General features: G+C 39.6%; 1 long non-coding RNA gene across 1 annotated transcript; it reads left to right on the top strand.

Moving 5' to 3' along the window:
- The first annotated feature begins 11,359 nt into the window (after positions 1-11,359).
- On the top strand, positions 11,360-20,976 carry LOC141569350 (uncharacterized). The gene is made up of 3 exons (XR_012492890.1): positions 11,360-11,521; positions 14,952-16,819; positions 19,032-20,976. It is a non-coding gene; the product is annotated as an uncharacterized LOC141569350 (long non-coding RNA).
- The last annotated feature ends 2,227 nt before the right edge of the window (positions 20,977-23,203 follow it).

The following is a 23,203-nucleotide window of genomic DNA, read 5'->3' on the forward strand; positions in this document are numbered from 1 at the left end:
TTCCCAAATATTCCTTCTAAAACCTGATGTAAAGTTTTACAAGATATCATTCATGGTTAGATTGATTACCTTAACCCGCCACACACACACACCCACAATACCTAAAATCACCAGATCACAATATCCATTAAAATGCATAGATAACAAGCCCTCTTACAATATAAACTCCTTCAGAAGAGATTTTGTTTTGTTCACTTGTGTATGCTTAGAACAGCACCTGTCCATAGTTGGTATTGAATAAACATTTGGATTTTTAAATACATACTTGAGCTTGAAACAACAATAAAACAAAAATCTAGAGGAAATGCCCAGAGCCAGTCAATTAATTTTTGATAAAGGTGACAAATAAGTCCAATAGGATAAACACAGTTCTTTTTTTTTTTTTTAACAAAAGGTGCTGGAAAACTGAATATGCATGTAGAAAATAAATAGGTCTCAATTCTTTCTTTACATCATACACAAAGATTAACTTATGAGGCTCATAGATACAAACATTAGATCTAAAACTATAAAACTTCTAGAAGAAAGAATAAGAAAAAGTATTTGAGACCTATGGATTGGCAAATATTTCTTAGACATGGCACACAAAGAACTAATCATAATATAAAAAAAAATTAATGCTACTTGATGTCACCAAAATTTAAAACTTCTCTTTGAAAGACAAAATGAAAGGGAAGTCATGTACTAAGAAGGTATTTGCCATAAATATATCGGGAAAAAAATTGTATTTGTGGTATAAAAAGAATTATTGTAACTCAATAATAAAATCCTAAACAGCCTAATTAAAAAATGAGTCAAAGATCTGTACAAACACTTCACAAAAGGAGATACATGGCTGGCCAATAAGTATATATAACTCATCTTTATTAGTCATCAGGGAAATGGAACCTATTCCATAGTGAGATGTACTATACACTTGTATTAGTTTTCTATGTCTGCAGTGCCAAATTACTGCAAATATAGTGATTTAAAACAATACAAATTTATTATCTTACAGTGCTGTTGGTCAGAAATCTGGGATGGGTCTCAGTAGGTTAAAATCAAAGTGGTCAGAAGGGTTTTATTCCTTCCGAGAGGCCCCAGAGAGGAATCTGTTTCGTTGCCTTTTCCAGCTTCTAGAGGCCATCACATTCCTTCACTCATGGCCTGTTTCCTCCATGTTCAAAGCCAGCAACAGTGGGCCAAGTCCTTATCATACTGCCAACTGGCTAGTCCATCTTCTGTCATCGCATTGTTCTACGACCACAGGCAGGAAAGGTTTTGCACTTCTAAGGATTTATATAGGCCCAGCTGGATAATCCAGGATAACCTCCCTGGGTTACGTAAGGGAGGTCCTTAACTGCAGTTACATCTGTCAGTTCCTTTTACTGTGCAAGGTAATAATTTACAGGTTCTAGAGATTAGGATGTGGGAATCTTTGGGGGGGTCATTATTTTGACTATCACAACACCCACTCTCATGGTTAATATTAAAACATCAGACAATACCAAGTGCTGGCAAGAATGTGCAGCAATGGAAGTTCTACAATGCTTATGAGAATGCAAAATGGTGCAACCATTTTGGAAAATAGTCTGGCAGTTTATTCAACACCTAAGCATACATTTACCATAGGACCCGGCCATTCCACCCCTAGATATTTACCCAAGAGAAATGAAAACATATGTCCACAACCATTGCTGTTTACAAATGTTCATGGCAGCTTTGTGTATAATAACACAAAACTGGAAACAACCCAAATGTTGATCAATATGTCAATTGATACAAATCATGGGATAGTCACATAATAGATACTACTCAGCTTTAAAAAAACCAAACTACTGATGTAGGTAACAACATGATAATAGTTTCCATGTCTTAGAGTTATTGTAATGTTAAAGGAGATAGTATATATAAACCTATGCCAGAGAGATTACCACATAAATGGTAGTAATTGTTATCAACTGAATGAGGTGTTTGAAAACCATATTAACCATATGACTATGGACAAGTCACTTAAGATCCCTGTGTCTTCATTTAGAAAAATTGGGATAAATGCCCATTGTAAAGGATTGGGGTGAAGAGAAAGCGAGTTGTAGTTTGTGAGAGTCTTGTAGGCTGTAAAATTACACAGAAATGCCAGAAGTTATATTATTTTATCCTTACATTTGTCAACTGTATTTTGAATACTGAACTAGAAACAGTTTAAAAGTATTGAGTAAAAGTGATTGTTGCTTCACGGTTTTATCATTTAACAGGGAGAGAGAAAAAATACAAAGTTACATAAAACCACCTCTGACAGAACCATTTAAACGCAGATAATCCCAGTGATTCATCAACACTCCAAGGACAGTTAGAGCTATGGGAGTCAGGCTGCATTGCTTTGGGAAGCCTTCCGGTTAATACCACAGTTTGCTCTTTCTGCAAACCTGTTCCTCCTGGAAGCTTTCCCCAAGCTCCAGATTCAGTAAAGTGACTTCCCCGTTGTCCTTCTGTATTTACTGTACTTTATGGACATGATTTGTTTATAGCTCTATCTTCTCCAAGAAGAGTTTTTCAAATGGTACACAATCTTGGATTTCCAATTACATGTTTAATCACAGTGCTTGGCACACAGTAAAAACTAGTAAATGATAACTGCTGCTGAGTCAGATATAAGTAGAGCCATCAAAAAACACATAGTCTCCAGGTATGTCCACAAATAAGTGTTGAACCTATCGATGCATGTCATAGCAGCAGCATGAAACAAGTAGAATGTTGGCATAAAGGTGGGAATAATCCACTCATAATGGTGGATAGAGGCTCAGAGCAGGGCTCACAAAGGTTCACTAATAATTCACTGAGCAGAGAGTCTACCAGGGACATCTAGGGAAAGGCAACAGTACGTACAAAGACACAAACACAAATAATCATTGTATATTTAGGCAACTGCAAGTAGTTGAGATGGTTAGCGAATTAGGTTCAAGTGTGAGAGCAGTGAAAAATATGCCAGGAAGACCCAAATTGTGGAGAGCCTGGTATAAAAGAGTATGGTATCTGGATATTTTCTGCAGGAATCAGGAGCCATGAAAGCATTTTAATATAAGAAAGTCATATGTTGAGATTACTTTTAGCAGTATTGATTGTTCCTTATTTTTTCTACACAGAAATATAGAATAGAGCTGTAAGAATTACATTTTTTTATCATCCACATACATTGCTTTGAAATTTTAATCCAGATTTGCTTCAAGAGTCCATAGAAAATCCTTTCTTACCTTGTGACTGCCTTTGGCATGTCATCAAATGGCCATTGTCCAAAGAGTCCACATCCACTGGCTATTAACGCGGTCATCCTCTCACTTTTCAAATTAACGTCAGCTCACATTGCACATCCTCATGCAAAGGAGATTTCAGTTAAAAGGACCCTTTAAAACACAGCCTCTTGTTGATGGTGGTAAGCTCCATTTTACACTAGTATGACATAAGGCAACAATTATGACATCATGGGTTGCTGCAAGGGTCAGGAGGTGGGAGGTGGCCCACTAGGAAAATGAATAATGAATCTGTGTGCTTTTCTCCTTCCCTGGGTGCTTTTATAGCCTGAACCATACTTGAGAAAATCATTGTGTGATAGGGCATCCTGATGATCTTTGAAGACACGCAGTCAAAATGAATGTATTATCCAGTATAAATTAGAAGATGCATCAGTCACGCACGTACACACAGTTATGCACATACAAAAACACCTGCATTTGTGAATTTGTATATGTGAATATATATACCTATACGTTGAGTTGGAAGTTCTTTGCATGAGAGCATGGCCATTGTCATGCTTCTGTGTAAGCACTTTCGGAGAGATGCACATGGCATGGTGAGGGAGGAAGAGGATCTGAGTATTTCCAGCCAGCTTGACTGTTTTTACGAATTTGAACAAAATGTATAAGCAGACATTGCTTTAGACTTCAGTATGCAAAAATCAATAGAGGTAGTTCCCGACTTGAAGAATTGTACCTAAATCCAGTAGAAATATACACAAAGTGAACAAAGAAATGAAATGCAAAGCAATACATTCTATGATAGAGCTACAATGTATCTCTGTAGAAATCCAGATGAATGTCGAATCATTAGACACTAAGGCCTATTCCACACAAGGCACTCATCTAAGAATTGAAGCTATAAGGAGAATAACAGACCGTACCCTGAAGGAGGTCAAGTCTACAAATCGGCACTCAGGGAACAAATAATTGGTGTCTCAGCCATATTTTCCACACATCTACATCCCAAGTCATGTTTTTATTTTTTTTCTGGATCCTGTTATTTTAAACTGCTTATCTATTGATTTCATTCTTATACAGATGATGCCACACCATCTCTTTGCAAGGCATTGATTCAATTCCATAATCTCTCACAATGATAGACATTTCATTTCTATTCATTTGAGATAGAGATATTAAGTAAACCCAACCTGTCATTTAATACATTTGTTGAGTGCATATAATGTGTTCCAAGCACCATTTAGAGATAAAGAAGTATAGTCCAGTTGGGATAAATTCAAGCAATGGCTATAGAAGCAAATATATATGTTATAGAGCAACTATAGCTGTTTCCTCTGAAGCCTTAATAGCAGAATTAGAAAATTTTTAGAGCTGGAAAGCATAGGACAACTACTGCCACCCACACTTCTGCTGGAAGGAGTTGAAAGCTGTTTGTCCACCAAAGAGTGCTCTCTCCTCTTCCCCTACCTCTTCAAGAAAGACAGTGCCATAATATAAATGTTTGTGACATACCCTCGGGGTCATTAAGAACAGACTATCACTTCCAGTTCATTCCAGATCAGTTCCTAGCAACTGCCAGTTAGCAATAATAACTTTGAAGTTGGGTGAGAAATGAATTTGTGTTTCCAGCATTGAAATATGTTGTGTTCTCATGGGTGACCTAATCTCAGCCTCATAAGAAAGCAGATGAAATTAAATCCTATGTTTTCTGACTTTAACTAAAACTTTTATTTTTCTTTGTTTTACTTTCCTTTCCCTTCTCTTCCCCACCCTTTCTTCTACTTCGTCCCTTCTTTCCTTCTTCTTCTTCTCTTTTTTTTTTTTTGTGTGTGTAGACAGCACATATGTCATAAAAATAAGTGCATATTGGAAATAGAATTGTTTCCGATTTTAGAAATGTCCTGCCAAATCCATGTGTCCTCAGTGGAGCCATTCCTGTATCAGGAGAAGAAGTTCATGCATTTAGCAAAGACCCCAAGAAACGGTTGAAACGAGGTCAGGATCTTTCCTGTATGTGTTAGTGACAAAACAGACTTAAAATGCATTTTGCTTTGAGTCACACTTCAATTCCTTGCCCACATTGATTTTTTTTCCCAAGAGGGAAAGGTGAAAAATAAGATGCTGCTACCTCAAGCTTGACCAATTGTAAAACATTTCTCTCCCATCAATCCTCTCCCTGCCTTTCCCCTTCTCTGGCATATGAACTTTTATCCAAATGAGTCAGTTGAGAGGGCGTCAACCGTTGCTCCGAATAAAAGAGGCTAGTATGCTGGCACCAAAACAAAACAAAAGTAAAAGCAGGGTAAACACCGCGCTGATTGTCCACTGACTTTGTTCACCTCCTCAGGACGTGATGAAGTGTACTGCCCTTGCAATGTTCTCTCCACGGAACTCTGTCTAAATACTCTCCATCGTAACCAAGAGGGCGTGCTGGTGAAAATTTCCTCCATTTGAGCTAAGGAAGCATTAATAGCTTAAACATTTTTAGCCAGATTGGTTTCATTTTACCTTATTAAATATCTGCATGGCTCCCAGAATGCCTTTTGTTTTTAGACCTTGAGATGTCAGGCTAGGGTTGATTCCAAGGTTATTCTTGTTGCCAGTACATTTGAGTTTATAATGTCATTAAAACTGAACACACGTGAAAAGCCTGAACTGGAAAGTCAAATATAAACTCAAGGAGGGAACACATGCTCTGTTCTCTCATTTTGCTGGTCAGTTTACTCAGAGCGAAGGAGAAAAGCAAAACAGGCCACAGGAAGCTCTCGGGATCAGCTTATTTCTGACTTCTACTTTTGATTTGTGTTATCATTTCCTGTTTTATATCATTCATGTAATTTGGGTTCTTTTGAAATCGTCAGTGAAAGTTTCAGTGCTTTCTGGCGTGATTTCACTGTGATTGTTATGGGATTGAACCGCCATATATTATTTGTTGTTGACTTTTATGAAATTAGTTTTCCTGCATGTTTAGAAAGTATAGTAGCATTTCTAACTTCACAGACATTTCTTGTTTGCATACTGTGTTAAAAATACAGCATCTTGCTTTCTGAGATTTCCTAGCTCGGTTCACCTTCCCCCCTTTAGTCCGCATCTTCTTTCCTTGACCTCTGTTGTCTCTCTCATTAAATTATGCTTCCAGTCCCAGTAGTTTTTCCTCCGTATAGAGCCCGGGTTCCTAATGGGTCAGGTTTGAGAGTTCCTAGACAGCAGACTGTTCACCTTGACGGAGTTTGCAGCAGGTTCTTTACACTTGCATGCCCCTGGAAGGAACCATACCTTTCTTAGTTTCAGCCACTCATCTGAAATGGACCTGTTGTACTATCTGGGTAGCAACTATTGGATGTTTTTGGTTCCTTTATCCCCAGGATCGTCAGATGCCTGTTTGACCCCCTGACTTTTCCCACACAGATGCCAATGACCCACGTCTTGTGGACATTGGTAGTTTGTCTCCACCTGCTTGTATTTTGAGGTTTGTGTTGCACCTTTGGTTGGATTTTTGTTGTTGCTTTCTGGGTGCTGTCTTTGTAATGTGGTGATTTTGGAGGACCCAAACGCTATGTTGCCACGTCCATTTCCCTAGAATCCCATGACAGTTGTCCTTTTTATAGAAAAGGAGCCTGAGGCCCAAGGAGGTAACTTTATTTGCCCAAGACCACACAGCTTACAGCAGAAGATAAATATACACGACGGCACCCTGGTAAGTGCCTGGCACAGAAACTGCTTCATGCATGCTCTTCCCTCCCTTCCCATCTTCACTTCTTCCTCATTTCCTCCAGAGCCTAGATTTAAACCCACTTATTTCGGACTTCAAAGCTTCTGCAGGCTCATTGAAAGTGTTATGCTTCTACCCACGATGTGAAGTCACTGGCGCTTTTAATTCAGCAAAACCATTTGAACAAAATTGGTTTCACTAAAAGCTACACTCATGTTGCTCTGAGAACAGTTTCCTCTCTGTTTTAATGCTCATATGCTCTTCAAATGGGATTCAGTAAACTGATGCCCTTATTTTCATGAACCTATTTATAGGCATTATATAATTCTTTAAAACCCTTCTGTTTCATCCTCCACTGCCACTCGGGGAACCACATTTGATAAGGAGTGCATGAGATCTGAACCTGAGAAAGCCTGATTGCACTTTCAAATTTACAATCCACGAATTTAAAGAGATTTTAAACTTGGACAAAGTCAAATGTCCCGCTTTTGAAAAATCTCAGAAAAGCACTATTTTGATTAGAAAGCTGTACCGTTTGGAGACAAGTCCATAAAAGTCCAGGCCCCATGGGTTAGGGGGCTTGGATCATGATTGATACCTGACTGAAACTGATTCATTCAAAAATTGAATGGACCGTGAAGGCTCCCAAGGAATTTATACTGTTCCAGTCGTCATGTAAAAACTCCAATTTACTAATTCTCCATAATCCTGTACGTAAGGCCAATTAGTAATTAGATCTTGGGGAGCAGAGTTTTGCTGAAGGTATGAAATCACCATACAAGTCCCAGGGGATTTATAGCTCTATTTCAAGGCATCGCCTTTATAAGACCCGGTTCCAGTTTTTGGCTCCATAATGGCTTTCCCAGGTTGGTGATACACCACACAGAAAATGCCATTTCCTTCTTTTTTCTTCCTTGGACTTCCTGCTCTCACTGTGCAGGCTTAGTTCACACTGTTTGAATTTACTTATTGTGGTTTGCATAAAATTATCCTGCACTCATCTACACGTAGTAGATAATGATTATTTGCCTATAAATCTAACAGGTACTGAGTTTTATTTACCCTCCTGCTCGGTGGGCACTTTCTGAACAAACGGGCCGTTGTTCTCGAAACCGTTTCCATTTTTTATGAGATGTGGCACTGTTTCTCCTCGTTGCGTTGTGTGCTTTTTAGCAGCTAGAGGCTCCTTCTTTCATGGTGTTTCCTCTGGAGCTGGTGTGAACAGAGGCTCTTGGTCGAGTGTTAATATCCCGCAGTGTGGCTTGCTACATGGACAACATTGATTCTCTAGGCTTCTGGAAGCTGCAGCAGACAGGGCTTTCACAGCACACGCAGATACACACACAGTCATGAATGGTCACACGCCTACGCTCCCCCTCTCACGCTCTCTGACTTAGCCTGTGCAGAAACAGGCCAAGAAATCTGACCCATGTTGACTGGAATGTTGCTTTGCATTCATTTCCAGAATATTTGGAGCCTCACATGTGTTTCTCATTAACGCCCATGTTTGATTGTTCTGTGTCATTTTTTAAAAAATTAAATAAACCTGTATCAGAAATTGTCACCTTGCTTTAAAGAAGCACAATTAGCTCCCTTTGGGGGAGCAAACAGACAAAAATAAAGAATGGGAATAAAAATATTTCTGCTCCTTTACATATATTTCCATTAATGAGAGTGGCATTAAGACATAATAATACATTTGAGGTTCAAGGGATTTTAAATAGCTTTTGACCAAATCAAGCATAAAGTAGCATTACTTATACAAAGAAACTCCTCTAAAACGTAGCCAATTAATGAAATTGGTTTAAAATCATGTCTGTTTTAAATATATGTTCAGAATTAAAAGTTACTGGGCCAGAGACCAAAAGTTAAGTAAACTGATACTTGGATATAATTATAAATTTGGAAGTACATTGTTTCAACCCACAAAGGGATGATTTGGTAAAGTATGATACCCAGCATAACATACTTAGGCCTAAATGACTTTACAAGTTTCAGAAAATGCAGTTATTTGAATCTATTTCTAAGTTGCGTAAAAACCTATAGGCTGTCCCCAAACTCAGCCAGGTAATACTGTGGCCCCTTTAATACAAAAGTAAAAAAAAAAAAAAAAATCTATCTATTTATCTGTCTATTATCTATCTATCAATCATCTATCTACCACCTATCTATCTATCTATCTGAATCCAAGTGGCTAAATCAAATATTTCAAGACCCAGATATCAAGTTCAAAATTGTCTCCTTACTCCTTACCTATTCTTTCATCCTACACATTGGATAGTATTTTATATATTAATCATATTGTTTATTTTCTATATTTGACATTTTAGGTGCCATGGGGACCCCTAAAGGGTTATCTAACTCCTAGAGATAGCAAACAACTTGCCTACAAACACAGCTTTGATATGCAAACCAATGAAACACAGCCCATATCTCCAATTGTATTTATCAAATTCTTATGCACCAATTTCTCCCTGCCCTAAATCACCCCAGGGCCAGGTACCAGACAACTAGAGACCACCCCCTGCAGCCCAGAGCCCACCAAAATTATTCAAACTATCCAATCCTAAGCTTATACAGTGCACGTAGCCTGCCTCACTCATTCCTTTCTTCTAAAACCTTTATAAAATCTCTGGAATATGATTTCCCCTTCTGCCTCTTGAATTACCCAAGTGCTTTCCCATGGGGCTCTGCAAGCCAGACAGTGCCCCACCTCTTGGGAACTGTAGGTAATAAACTGTCTTTTCAATGGCACTCATCCTCTCCCCTGATCTGTTGGCCTCACCACACCTAATTAAAACAAATCCAGGGTACATTTTAATTCACTTTGGCACCCATTCCTACTGTAGACTCCTGGCCTCTCTCTACCCCTTTAGGCTTCCTAATGTCTAAAGAGTTTTCTCACTCTGGACCATGGTTACCATTACGAGACACTCCTTTCTAGTGAGGTATCCGCTGGTAAAACTCCTGTCCCAGAGTAGTCCCTTGATCAGTGTAGACTCTGGCTTTTGAGGTAAAGATGTTCCATCCTGCCAGGTGGAACCCAATCTCCACCGCTGCTTAGGGATAGAGATATGTCAACTGTGATGGCCTCCTTCTGCTGGGCCTGCCCTGGGTTCCACTATCATCTGAAACCCGCAACAGTCTTCCCTCACCAATCGCACTTCAAATCCCAATTCTCCCATGAGACAAAAAACAGCTTTCTGTCCAGTCGTCCAGGCTCATTTCTGCTCTTTTTTTTATACTATATATTCTCCATCATTTCTACCCAACCATCTCCTTAGCATCTAGCCAAGGTTGCACCATTCCTTCAGTCCACTATGAAACCTCCAATAATATCCTCTTCCTTACACTTGATTATATTTCATTGAACATTGTGCTCTTTGCTGTCTTTTCCTCTCTATGTCATGTGCATTTTTCCTAGCTAGCCACATGACTAGATTTTAAAATACTTGGCACTGTAAAGCTTGGAATTTGGAGTCAGAGGACTTGTGCACATTCTGTTAGAATACTATTACTTACCAACTGTATTAGTCTGTGTGGATGTTCCTAACACAATAGCAGGGTGTGTGGCTTAACCAACAGAAACGTGTTTTTCTCAGAGTTCTGAACACTAGAGGTCCTGGATCAAGGCCAGGCAGGGTTAGTTCCCAGTGGGGACTCTCTGACTGGCTTGTGAACAGCCACCTTCTCACTGCATTTTCATGTGGCCTTTCCAAGGAAGGCCACGTGGAAAGGGTGACAAAGAGAGAGCTCTCTGCTGTCTGCTCTTACAAGGACACCCATCTCACCCGAACACTAACTGGATTTCTGCACGTTAACGTGCTATCTGAGGACTTTTCCACCTGGCTCCTCGTTACTTTCTTTCTCAGTTTAGCTACCACGTACGAATTCTCTTTTCAAATCATACAAGACTGCTTCTAAAACCCCACAGCACTGTGTAGTCTTCCTACTCTAGAACTAGCTGATGTAGTTTGCTTTCTCTGGGTTTTTCTTTTCTTGCTTAGCTCCCTTTAAAATTTTGACTCATCTTTCAGCGCCACCTTTCCTGAAAATAGTTACTGATTCTCAAAACGGAATATAGTTTCTCCTTTTTCTATGTTCCCTCAGCACTTTTGTTTGTGCTGTAGAATTTACCCTTGTCTATAGCACCCACAATAGTATGAATTCTTTGAGATAAAGGATTGTGTCTTCCTCACATTTGTTTCTTCCTTCTCAGCCCATTTCGTTTCCTAGAAACCTAGAGCAGTTCGCCCTAAACTCAAGGGAGGGTTGTTATAATAAAGTCAGTAAATCAAATGAACTAGCACATACTGGACACTAAAATAAAGTTATACAATAGAATAAACATTTCTTTCTGAGCTAGAGGACTGCATTAACTTGTTGTGTTTTTAATTTATATTAATGGCTTAGCAAAGTGGACACTATAAGATGAATTGACTCTGTAACAGAAGCCATAGGCATGAGTCTACAGAGGCCAAGCATGGCTGCTGAGGACGGGACACTGTGGATGTCACTCATTCATGGAGTCGCCTGGAGTTGGAGCCAACTCACCAGCACGACACACACAAAGTGAGCTGTATGTATCGCTGTAACCATAGGATGATGCCCGATCATACAAACCAGAGTCTGAATGGCAGTAGAGAAAATTCAGGGACTAAAGGAATGGTTGCTTGGTCGACCTAAGGATTCCGTAACCTCTGAAATCAAATGTTCCCTGTGGTATTTATTGCTAGCCTTTGCAGAATTTTATAGGCAAAGTAGATGCTGGCCGTGGTGCTGAAGATTCAAATTGCACGTCATGATGTCTTAGCCATATGGTCTTACACAACGTCATAAAAATCGAATCAGTGCCCATCTAGCACAACTTGAACTTATTTCATAGATTATATTTTAACATGTGTTTATATATAATTCTGTCAATGCCCACAACACATATCAGGTGTAACTGGTGTTTCTCAACACGGAGTAGGTTGAAGTACGTCATTCCTGAATCATTGAATTATTTTTCAGAGACTTAAAATGTGAGTGCACTTACCTAGCGTCCTCTTATCACAACTCCATGTGGAAGAGTTCATAAAGTTAAGGCATTGTCAACCAAATCAAGATGCAGGTACCAATAAGCGTTCATGAGAGGCAGGGACTTTCATCGAAGAAAATCAGATTTACTATGCAGACATTTATCCTCAAATTTATTTATTGGATAAGTGTTTGCTTCCAGGCACAGTTTTAATGCTTATAGTAAGAAGTGAGGGAAAATGCTTATATTAGGGAAGTTTTGAATTAAGCAGAATTGATATTTATCTTGAGATAGATTGGGTATACAATATTTTTCCTATTATGTCAGCTTTACGTCTGTATGAATAGTTTTATGTCTGTGTGTCACTTAGGCCTAAATGGAACCTCAGTGTGGAGGTAGTGAAATGTCACTATGCTTATTCCTTTCAAATTTTGTTTAAGTGAAAGTCATTGGATAATAGTCTCTAAATATAGAGGAGAGGAAATAGAACAAATCTTTCAAACACTTGCTAAAACATTTTTAAAGACAATATCTTTCCATTCTATAAGTTTTTCCCCCTCTGTACTTCTGTCTTATCTCACACAATCGTGGAAGGCTAATGAATATACAGATGTTTCTTGACTTATGATGGGGTTACATCCCGATAAACCCATCTGGAAGCTCAAAATGTCACAAGTCAAAAATGCATTTAATACACCTAATCTACCAAACATCATAGCTTAGACTAGCCTACTTTCAACGTGTTCAGAACACATTATCCAATAACACTGGCAACACAGCACACTGCAAACTATCGGTTGTGGAACCTGCAGTATCTGACGGGAAGCTGCATCTCACCCCACTGCCCGGCATCACCAGAGAATATTGTATTGCATATCATGAGCCCAGGAAAAGATCAAAATTCAAAATCTGAAGTATGGTTTCTACTGAATGCATATTACCTTCGCATCACAGTAAAGTCAAAAGGTCATTCAGTCAAACCACTGTAAGCCAGGAACTGTCTGTAAACACATTTTGTAAACTAAACCTACCATTGCAAATGCAAGATTTTGTCACTACTACGTATTTCAAATCAGGTCTTGATTCTAAGCCTTTTCACTTTTTATCCTACTGATGTCTAGGTACGTATAATAAGTCATCAGTTAGACCCAAACTGCCTCTGAGCCTTCAATACTTGGCTTTACCTGGAAGGGGTGTTGTCTGCCTCTTATCCTGGCTCGTTTCAAATTTGCCGATTTCCCAGAAGCTTCATGGAAAGGGCATACAAGTCAGGCCATCAAGTGCATGCCCATCCTGCTCTAGTAACCTCCTCCCCAATTCCAAGTGCCTATGTTGCACTGAGGAGCCATCGAGCTACCCTGTAGGTCCATGAAAATGCTTGTACTATCTTAGACCCTGAGAGTCGGTGGATTCCCGTGGTAGAGATACCAGTGCTCATCAAAGGTCCATCAGTTCCCTGCCCCAAACCAACTACCCACTTCTGATCCCTGCTCTCCAGACGCAACTCTTTTAGCATTTTGTTCTGCATTTACCAGCTTATTTCTAAATATCGTGCCTCTACTGCTATCTGATATTTTTCCATTTCAGGTATTACTATCTACTGACATCCTTTTAGTGGAAAATGAAGATTTAGGTTTCTTACACCCCTGCCTCCTAGCCCCACTTCATTTCTCCCATTTTTTTCCAGGTGTTCCATCACAATTTTAAAATTAAATTTCTATTCAATATTTGTGATAATTATGATTATATGAACCATATTCATAGTTGTTCCACGTAGTTATAATGATGTACATTTTTATTCTTCTATAACGTTCAGTTTTCTCTGGAATCAATAAATACCTCCTTTTTTAGTTCCTTAGAGTTCTAATACCTATCACAAATTCTTCCTCCGTTAATCTCTACCTGTTATAGCCAACATCTCAGGTAATCCATTTGGTTCTTCCTGGAGACCTCCTTCTTCTTGCTCTAAGCTGGACCAGTGATTTTCTAGAAAAACTGCACACCTGCCATTATGGAGCTTTCTTTTCAATAGTATCCTGGGGATTGATTTTTTCTTTTCGCATGGATTCCTCATTTTCCTGGATCCTACAGATTCCAGATCCTACTTGCCACTTAGTCCCTTTTTAAATAATAACATTCTGCCCTTTAATTTTCAGAATGTAAGCTTTGAGCTTCAAGGGTCTGCTAATCTTTTTCTCAGTGTGAATAGAATTCCAACTCTTAACCTTAAAAATGTCAAGCCTTCCTGATAGCTGGTGAGAGAAATCTGAGAAAACCCAAAGAGGAAAAGCTCCCCCACTCCTTACAGTTGCATAAAGCGGATGTACAACCGTCTGCATCATAAGACTCATCTTGATAAAATGGTGACTGGACAAAGTTTACAAAAGTCTCAATTTTATGCTCCTGTGCAGCCTTCAGAGTTGTATAAAAATACATTTGCCTTTTCTGTTATTTGTTTAAAACTGTTCTTGGAAGTATTATTTGTACAAAGGCAACTTTTAGACACCCAGACGTAAGAATTTGTGGCTATGTCCTAGGAAATAGATTGCTTCTAAAATCTACAAACATCACTGATTGTATTCTTTAATAATTTGTTGCCCTGGCAATAATATTTCAATGGAAATTTATCTTTTTTGAAAAATTACAAATATTTCTGAGGTTTATTTGTTGAACAAGAAAAGGATTCTAAGTGAAAAAAAGCCATGGCTATTGTGTTCTTTACTCAAACAAAAATCTAAGAGTTTTGTCACATTTAGAACAAACAATCCCATGTCTTTCTCTTGGTTTGCACTCTCATTTTGGTGCAGCACAGTTTTAGTATCTTACTGTAAAACAGTGCACGGGGGCTAATTTCTGGTGCCTTCTTTTATGTCAAAAAAAATGTCATTCTATAATTCCCAACTGATAGCTTGTCTGAGTATTATTATTTTAGTATTAAAATCATTGCTTCTCAGATTTTTGAAAATCTTCCTCTATTCTTGTCTTCCAGCTGCCACTCGGAAGTCCAATGATGATGGTCTGGCCAGCCTCATCGTTCACCTGGTTTATTGCACAAACCTCCTACCTGGTCTCTTTGCTTCCCCTCTGGTCTCACTATAATCCATTCTCAACACAGCAGCAGGTGATCCTTTTAAAAAGGAAGTCATAGCATGACACTCCTCTACTCAAAACCTGACAATGACCCCCCTGCCCCCTCAGAGTACCACCCGTGACAAGGCCCTGCGTGCTTTGGGCCCTGCTACTTCTCTGTTCTCATCTCTACTGTCCTCCACTGTGCTCCAGGCCGCTGGCCTCCTGGCTGTGCCACACATATGCCACATGTCCTACCACCTTAGGACTCGGCTCTAGCTGCTCCTCGGCCAGGGACGCTCTTCTCCCAGACGTCTGCAAGGTGATGCTTCACTTCTTTCAAGTTGTGCTTAAAACGCACCCTGTCAGAGAAAGCTCCTGATTATCCTGTTTAAAATCACACGCCATTTCCCTCTCTTCTCACTCCAAATCCCCCCATCTTGTTTGTTGGTTTGTTGGCACCTATTGGCGTCTAACAGGCTGTATTATTTACTGCTCTCACATTTTGTCTGTTATATAAACTCCAGGAGGGCAGAGAACTTTATTTTGCCACTGATGTAGCTCCAGTACCAAATGAGTACCTAGTTGGTGCACAATAAGTCACATTTGCATAATTAAACTGAGAAGCGATGATTGTATCCTTCTTCCATCGAAGGTGACAGAGGCCCTTCATTTTAGCACTATCTCTGAGGCAAAGGTTACATGTGCAATCAAACTTTTCATCATCTCACTCCTTCCATCTGTTTTCCATATTGTAGATAGAATCATCTTTGCAAAATGCGAACCTGCTGATGTCAGCCCGTCTCCGCCCTTCTTCCCCTCGGCTTCAGATGCCCCAAATGGCTTTCTATGATTTTAGAATGAAGACAGAATTCTTTGACATGATTCATAAAACTCAGCTCAGACTGCTTCTTGCCTAAGCCAGAGGGCCTTGCAAAGGTCATCCTCTTCTTGGAATCCTCTTCCATTCTTTCTTTGCTTACTAAGCTTTAGGATCAAAGCCACAATCTAGCTGGGGAGATCCTGGAACTAGAACCCAGCAAGGGGCTTGAGCAGGCTCCTTTAAACTGAGGACTGAGTATATACCATTTCCAAGTTGCAGATATGCACGGTAAATAAATTCTGGAGAGCTAATATATAGTAGCGTGACAAGAGTTAATAACACTGCATTGTACACTGAAATTTGGGAATAGAGTAGATCTTAACCATTCTCACCAAAAAAAAAGTAACTATATAAAGTGATGAGTGTTAATTAGTAAACACTTCACGATATATACGTACATCGAAACATCACATTGCATACCTTAAATATAAACAATTTTTATCGCTCAATTATACCTCAGTAAAGCTGGGGGGAAGAAAAAAGTTACCCCCAGTCACACTCATTCTTCTAATAGTTTTTAATCCTAATTTTAACAACCAACTATCATGTCAATGAGTTACGTTTTAAAAAAAAGAAACACTGGTAAATTTTCACCTGAATGGGGAGCAGCCTTCTTTACCTCGAATTATGCTTCTACTTAACTGGCTTATTCTTCAGATCTCAGCTCAAGGGTGACTTTCTCAGAATCGTTTCCCCTAGCTCTACCATAGGACCTTTGTGGGGCTCTCAGGCCATGTGTGCCTCTCCCTGGCCCCCATCAGAGAGACGCCTGCGGTCACAGGGACCGGTTATCTCCCTGAATTATCCTACTGCCCCCACTGGACTAAGCTGCATGAACACAAGGAACTCAGATTAGTTTCGTTTACTATTGGACCACTGGTGCCCAGGGCAGGGTCTAGATCATGGTAAGTGAGCAAAAGATGATTTTTAAACGAACGCATAGGTGCAAAATAGCCTGTTTAGGCATCGGCTTTCATTCTATTATCAGATCTTATCCAACCACCAACGTTCCATGGCTCCTTCAAACTGTTTGTGTCCTACATTTGTGGTTGGCCCTCCCCAAGATGATATGCACTAAATTCTATAAAGTCAGAGCAAATCTGCGTACCTCCTCTTATGCTGGCCTCCTTTCTTTTTTAATACTGCCTCAGGTGGCTCTTCAAATCTGAAATTTTATTTCAATCACCATATTTGAATGTTAATTTTATATTATTCAGGTATTGCTTAGGTGAATGCTGATTTTAAAATGTGGTTCTAGAGTTGCCTAACTATCAAAACCACCAATTTTCACTGTTTTCTAAAAATATGTCTATGCTAAATTTCTGTAAAATTGGGGGGAAAGTGCTCTGAGCATGTGCAGAACTTTCCTACAACTCAAAACGGACTGTGTTATTCAGGTCTCAACACAAACTTTCAGAATCCAGAGAAAAGACGTATAGGAGGACAGGAACTGGAAATGAGTGATGGAAAAAAGAAAAAGCAAGGTGAGGACTGAGCAGCTAAGTGGATGAAAATCAGGCATTTTTCACACCAGGTTTCTAATCCTTATTCTCTAGAATATATGGAAGTGTGAAGAAATGTATTGTTTTCTCCTACTTGGCTTATGACACTTGGACTTAAGATGCATTTTATTTTTGAGAGGCAAGAATTCTCTCTATGATGCTCATTCTACTGACCCCCTCAGTAAATCTCAGAGTTGTTTTCCGACCAGAGGTGATGGATTTGCTGTGATTCAGCCATGATCTCTTGTTACTCAGCCCCAGCACTGGCAGGTTTCACAGATTTTTAAAAAGATGAGTCAATTAGGGATGCAGCCTGCAGTTACAGAGTGGGACGAAAGTTGGCAGAGGCTTCATTTGGCTTCAAATGCAAGCCTGTCTTGCTTACTCTCTGGATACCCTGGATATATACACACAAATGGAAATATACTATTTTAAATCACGTCCCCGAACCTCTTCACGTCCACAACGGCACATACATCCTGGCCAAAGTGCTATTAAAATCAGCCTGGAAAAATGAGCCAAGGGACTCAAATAGTTTATGACTTTGGCTGTCACTAGATATTAATTCATCCAAAGTACCCTATATAACTGGAAGGACAGGAGACTGGCGAGCCCAGAGATCTTGATAGACAGACCAAGCGTAAAGGATGGGCAACTTTTCAGCCTCACTTCATTATTGTCTGGCTTTCATCAGAGAGATGGAGCCGTTGGAGGGAAGTCCAGGGGGTGTGCGCAGTGAAAGATCCGTCAGGAAAGCTTCTGAGGTTCCCCCGGCCCAGGGTTGGCATGTCGTAGTCACGTTTCTGCATTCTGTGCACCGTTTAACTGCTAATGTCACCGACCACTAGGACTTGTACACTCGTTCTTTTGGATGTAGTGCAAATTAAAAACATAAAAACACGCTAACACAAGTATGCCCCACCTTTAATACCAATCAAAAGACAACTTGCGTTCAAAACAAAAGGAAAAGGGAAACATTCTCAGAGTAACTTTGTGTGAAAAAGGAAGATTATCCAAGACATATAAATCAAGGCCACTTTTCTCTGCAGTAAGCACCGTTTTCCTCTCAGAATGATCATTTTGTAATTGGAAAAGCCCTAGAGTTTAAAGCATGCCTCATACAAATGTCACTTCCAAGCTTCAGTGCTAATCCAGAGGAAATATTATCCTAGTGGTCTCCAAGGCCCAATGTCTAGGTGTTGGATACATGATAAACTTACATGGAGCTTTCTCAGTGAGATATAGTCCTCCAGAGGGTTGAATTTTTCAAGGCTTAGTACAACCCAACCCTTTAAATAAGATTTAAGCTTCCCTTGTCAGGTTCTTTTAAGAGCTTTTTAAATTTTTTTTATTTGCTGCTTTGACCAGGTTCTAATCCCTAGTCCCTAGTGACAACCTTTGGCCATCTCAACCATTTCATGTCTGGTTTCCCAGGGCCTGGTGCAGCTTGCACAATTCAAGATAGATATACATATATGTCTATTTTTTTCTGCTTTCACAGAAGAGCTTCATTGAGATAATTTGAGATGGAAAAATTGCAACAATAAGACTTCCTTGCTACTTTACTGCTAATATGACAGATTTTGTTACCATATTTTCTTTTACCATTTTATAGGCAGTTCTGTCGCACAGATTAAATCATGACAGAATACCAGCTATTGGAAATAAAGAATGAGTCTACCAGTTTGCACCTTCATCATGGAGTTCCCAGCTTACAGAACAGCGAGAAATAAAGTCTGTGTGTAAGCTACCCCGTCTATGGTATTTTGTGAGAGCAGTCTGGGCTACGAGGAAAACTACACATTTTAAATACTTCCCTGTGCTTAAAAATGATGTGGAAATTTCCAAGCAGCAGAAACAAAAGGGAACTGGAACCCAGCATGGAAAGCTGGAGGTGGTTCCGAGGAGAGACAGAGCCCAGGAACCGAGAGGCGGACGTTTAATGCCCTGAGGCCTACGGGCCGTGACTCCTCAGGCCTGTGTGCTGCGTCAAGAGAGAAGAGAATGGACACTCACGCTGGGCAGCCTGGGTGCAAATCGCCAGCTCTACAACTTATGAACCGTGTGATGCAGGCACATCCTACAACCTCTCAATGCCTCAGTTTCCTTGTCTACGGAGTGGGGATTTTAAGAAGTTACTTCTCAAAGAAGTGTCATAAATGGAATTATACACAAAGTACAGAGAATGGTGAATGCCTCGAACAATGTAGGCACTGTGAAAACGTATACTTAGTATTATCCATGAAACGCCCATAAACAAAGAGCAGCAAAACTTGAAAAGTATCCCACGTTGTAGCAAGAGTATGGGGGAACCGAAACTCTCACACTGCTGGTGGATAAATGTGTGTGTCCATGTTGCAAAGCAGCTTTGCAATGTGCACCAAAGTTAAAGGTGCACAATGTGCAACACACCAGTTCCTTCTGGGTGTGCCCTGGAGAGCAACTGTCACATCCATGCGCCAGGAGGCTTTTAGAGGGATGTCGGCAACAGGAAAATGTTGGAAACAACCTAAATGTCTATTGACAGGGAAAGGTAAAAAGTGGTATAGTTATACAATGTAATACTGCATTAGTTAAAATGAATGTAGTGTGTGTGTGTGTGTGTGTGTGTGTGTGTGTGTGTGTGTGTGTGTATTTGTTCTCACTCTCTCCCCATTGTGCACTGAACATGTGACAACCTGGAAGAAATATCAAGAGCAGACTATTGACTGAGTAAAGGGAATTGCAGGATACCAATTTACATGCATTTCAACAATTAACAAGACAATTCAAATCTTGTTTATGGATAAGTACATCTATACTAAAAACATAAAAATTTAGATAGGAAGGGAACGTACCTCAAATTGCTATGTATTTTCCAAGGTAGGCAGCAGAGCAGTGAGTGTGGGAGAGTTCCCAACTGGATTTGTGTAAGTATTTAGTTCCCAGAAAGAAAAAAATAATCTGAAGCATATACAGCATAATATTACATTTGTTAACATTGGATGTTTTGTAAATGTCTGTAAGTCTGAACTATATCATCATTTTCAAAAACCAGTCAATTAGAAAATAAAAAATAGAGAAGTATGGCAGAGAAGAAAGCCTTTACTTTTCCAGCTTCTAGTTGGAACAAACAAGCATCCCAGACTCTCAGATACAGGGAACAAGCTGGTGGTGGCCAGAGGGGAGGGCATTGGGGAGCTGGGTGCAAAAGGTGAAGGGGTTAGGAAGTACAAATGGGTAGTGACAAAAATAGTCATGAGGATGTAGAATACAGCATGGGAAATATCATCAATAATATTGTAGTAACTATATATGGTGCTGGGGGGTACTAGACTTATCGGGGGATCACTTCATAAATTATAGAAATGTCTAACCACTATGCGGCACACCTGAAACTAGTATAATATTGAGTGTCATCTGTAACTGAAAATAAATAAACAAATACATAAATAAATAAAAAGTCCTCAATGCCAGTTTATCCAGTGACATCCTGAGCCCATGTGTCCAGCCCTAGTTGGGGGTGGGGGTATATGGGAGACCAGCATCAAATAATAAAATGTTTTTATTTTGTACATTTTGTGGTTGGGACAGAATGTTCTTTTCAGTACTTAGGGCTCCTTGAAAGTCCTATCTGGCCTTGATATGTTCACTTCCAGCTGAATATCAGAGGACAGTTTAAGCCAAATCTGATTTGCTACATGCACAGTGGGGAAAGTGTGGGAATTCATATACTTAGCTGAGTCGAATTCGCTGAGTCGAAAGCTAGGGGCAGGTTGAGTAAGTGCCAGGATACCAGGCAAAGAAGCATGATGAAAGGAGGGCATGGCAGCAGAACACTGTTTGTGAGTGGAAGTCTATGCACAATTCTCACATATAAAAATTGAAGTCTGCTCTTCTGGCCCACGTGAAGGTGGGAAGACCAGAGCCCACCTGCTTGCCCAACTCATTGAGCACGGCCCCCAATCTATAAAGACCCATTAGCACTGACAAGATGGGTTCTCTTTACATTCAAACACACGTTTCGGCTTCTTTACCCCCCCTTGCCTTTCTACTATAATATAATGGGAAATCAGGGTTGATTCACTGAAGGGAAAACGGAAATATGAGGATGTCAATCGGAGACTTACCTTATTTCTGAATTCCTTAAGTAAGATGAAAAACAAGTATAATTTCCTTGTCTTTTATTAATAACTATCTAACATCTCTTGGTTAGAGAAAATGTGCAAAGATGAATTTGCCTAGAGTGTTCTATGCACCGTTACCAATCAGGCGTCATAACTGAAATATGAAATTATGGGAAATCAAGCACTGCTGTATTTTAAAGGAGAGTGATATGAACTTGAATATTTTATAGTTTCTTCAATTAAAATAAATGAGGGAAATGAGGAAAGCACACACACACGCACGCACACATATGCACGCACCATGTTTTAGGCAGGGATGTTAGTCCCTTTATTAAAGATGCGGAGGCATTTTTTTTTCTTTATCTGAAAGCTCAGGCCCCTAATAGAGCTAAGCAGCCCAGCTGGAGTCTCCTCCTCAGTGAGAAAAGAAGGGGTCCTACAAAGGTCTTTCCAGCCTTTCCGTCTGTTAAATTGAACGACTTAACCTGAAAATTGTGGGTTTAAATATTTCTTCAGCTGCAAAGGGTCATTTATCTCAAGCCCCGTTTTCATTTAATAATGACTGTTAAGACCTCACTGCTGACCTTGAATCCGACTGGTTCAGACCCCAATGGACAGCTTTTTGGTATCCACGAAGCACTACAAGTGGTTGAAAATAGTCCTCTGAACTTCCTCTTGTCTCATGTATTCTAAGCGCACATGGGGTAACAGGCTTGTTAGTGACTTCCAAGCTATAACCAGAGGGAGCTTTGATGAGGTGCCTGTGCTTAAACAGAACATGATAAAGAGGCAAACACTCCATGTCAGGTTGGACAAGTGCACAGTGGAAGAAGGCCTGGTGGTCTGTATTAAGGGTCACTCTGTGAAACCTGTTTGCACAATGTTTCATACTGCTCTGTCATTCCGAGCTTCAAGTCTACTGAAATGCCCATTTTAGCACAAATACACATTAAGTGTATCAGGCAAGAATTACTTATTCTGTATCTCACCATTAATTTTCACTAAAACCTACATACAAGAACACACATTGATAAACTTTATCCTGAAGTTAATTATGCTAATTTTGGCCTATTATTTCAACCTTTGGAATCCGTCTGTCTCCCTGAGTTTGGAGCTGGGAAATCCTGATTCAGTTATCAACATATTACTTTTATTTCACCCTTGTTTCAGCCATCAAATATGTATATGTATACACACACACACACACACACACACGCACGCAAATTCAAGTTCAAATTTTGATTCTGCAATTTATTTGCTGTGTGATGTTGAGCTAAAACCTCACTAGCCTTTCTAAGCCTCATTCTCTGCATGTGTAAAATGGGGATCTCACCTACCTCCCAGAGTTGTTATAAGGATTAAGAAGGCATTACAATTTAAAGCACTTGCCATTATTATTATGGGAGCATCAGCAAGTTAGTATTAGTCTCAGGGAGAAAATAACATTTAATTTTTCATCAAGAGTCTAACACGTTGCCGTGTATAAGAGCGTGTTTCAATTGTTTGCTGGATTGAAAAACAGGTACGTCATGATTATTTAAGAAAAGTTCTCCGGGAGGAAAAAAATGTCTTGAATAATATAGGTTGTAGAGAAATAGGGGCTTATCTAGAAATCTTCTTGGCCTCAGTTTAAAGTATATGGAATTTTAATTAGATACGTTATTTTATATTGAGTGGATTT

Source organism: Rhinolophus sinicus, linkage group LG17 (assembly GCF_036562045.2).
Source record: "Rhinolophus sinicus isolate RSC01 linkage group LG17, ASM3656204v1, whole genome shotgun sequence".
Taxonomy (NCBI): Eukaryota; Metazoa; Chordata; class Mammalia; order Chiroptera; family Rhinolophidae; genus Rhinolophus; species Rhinolophus sinicus.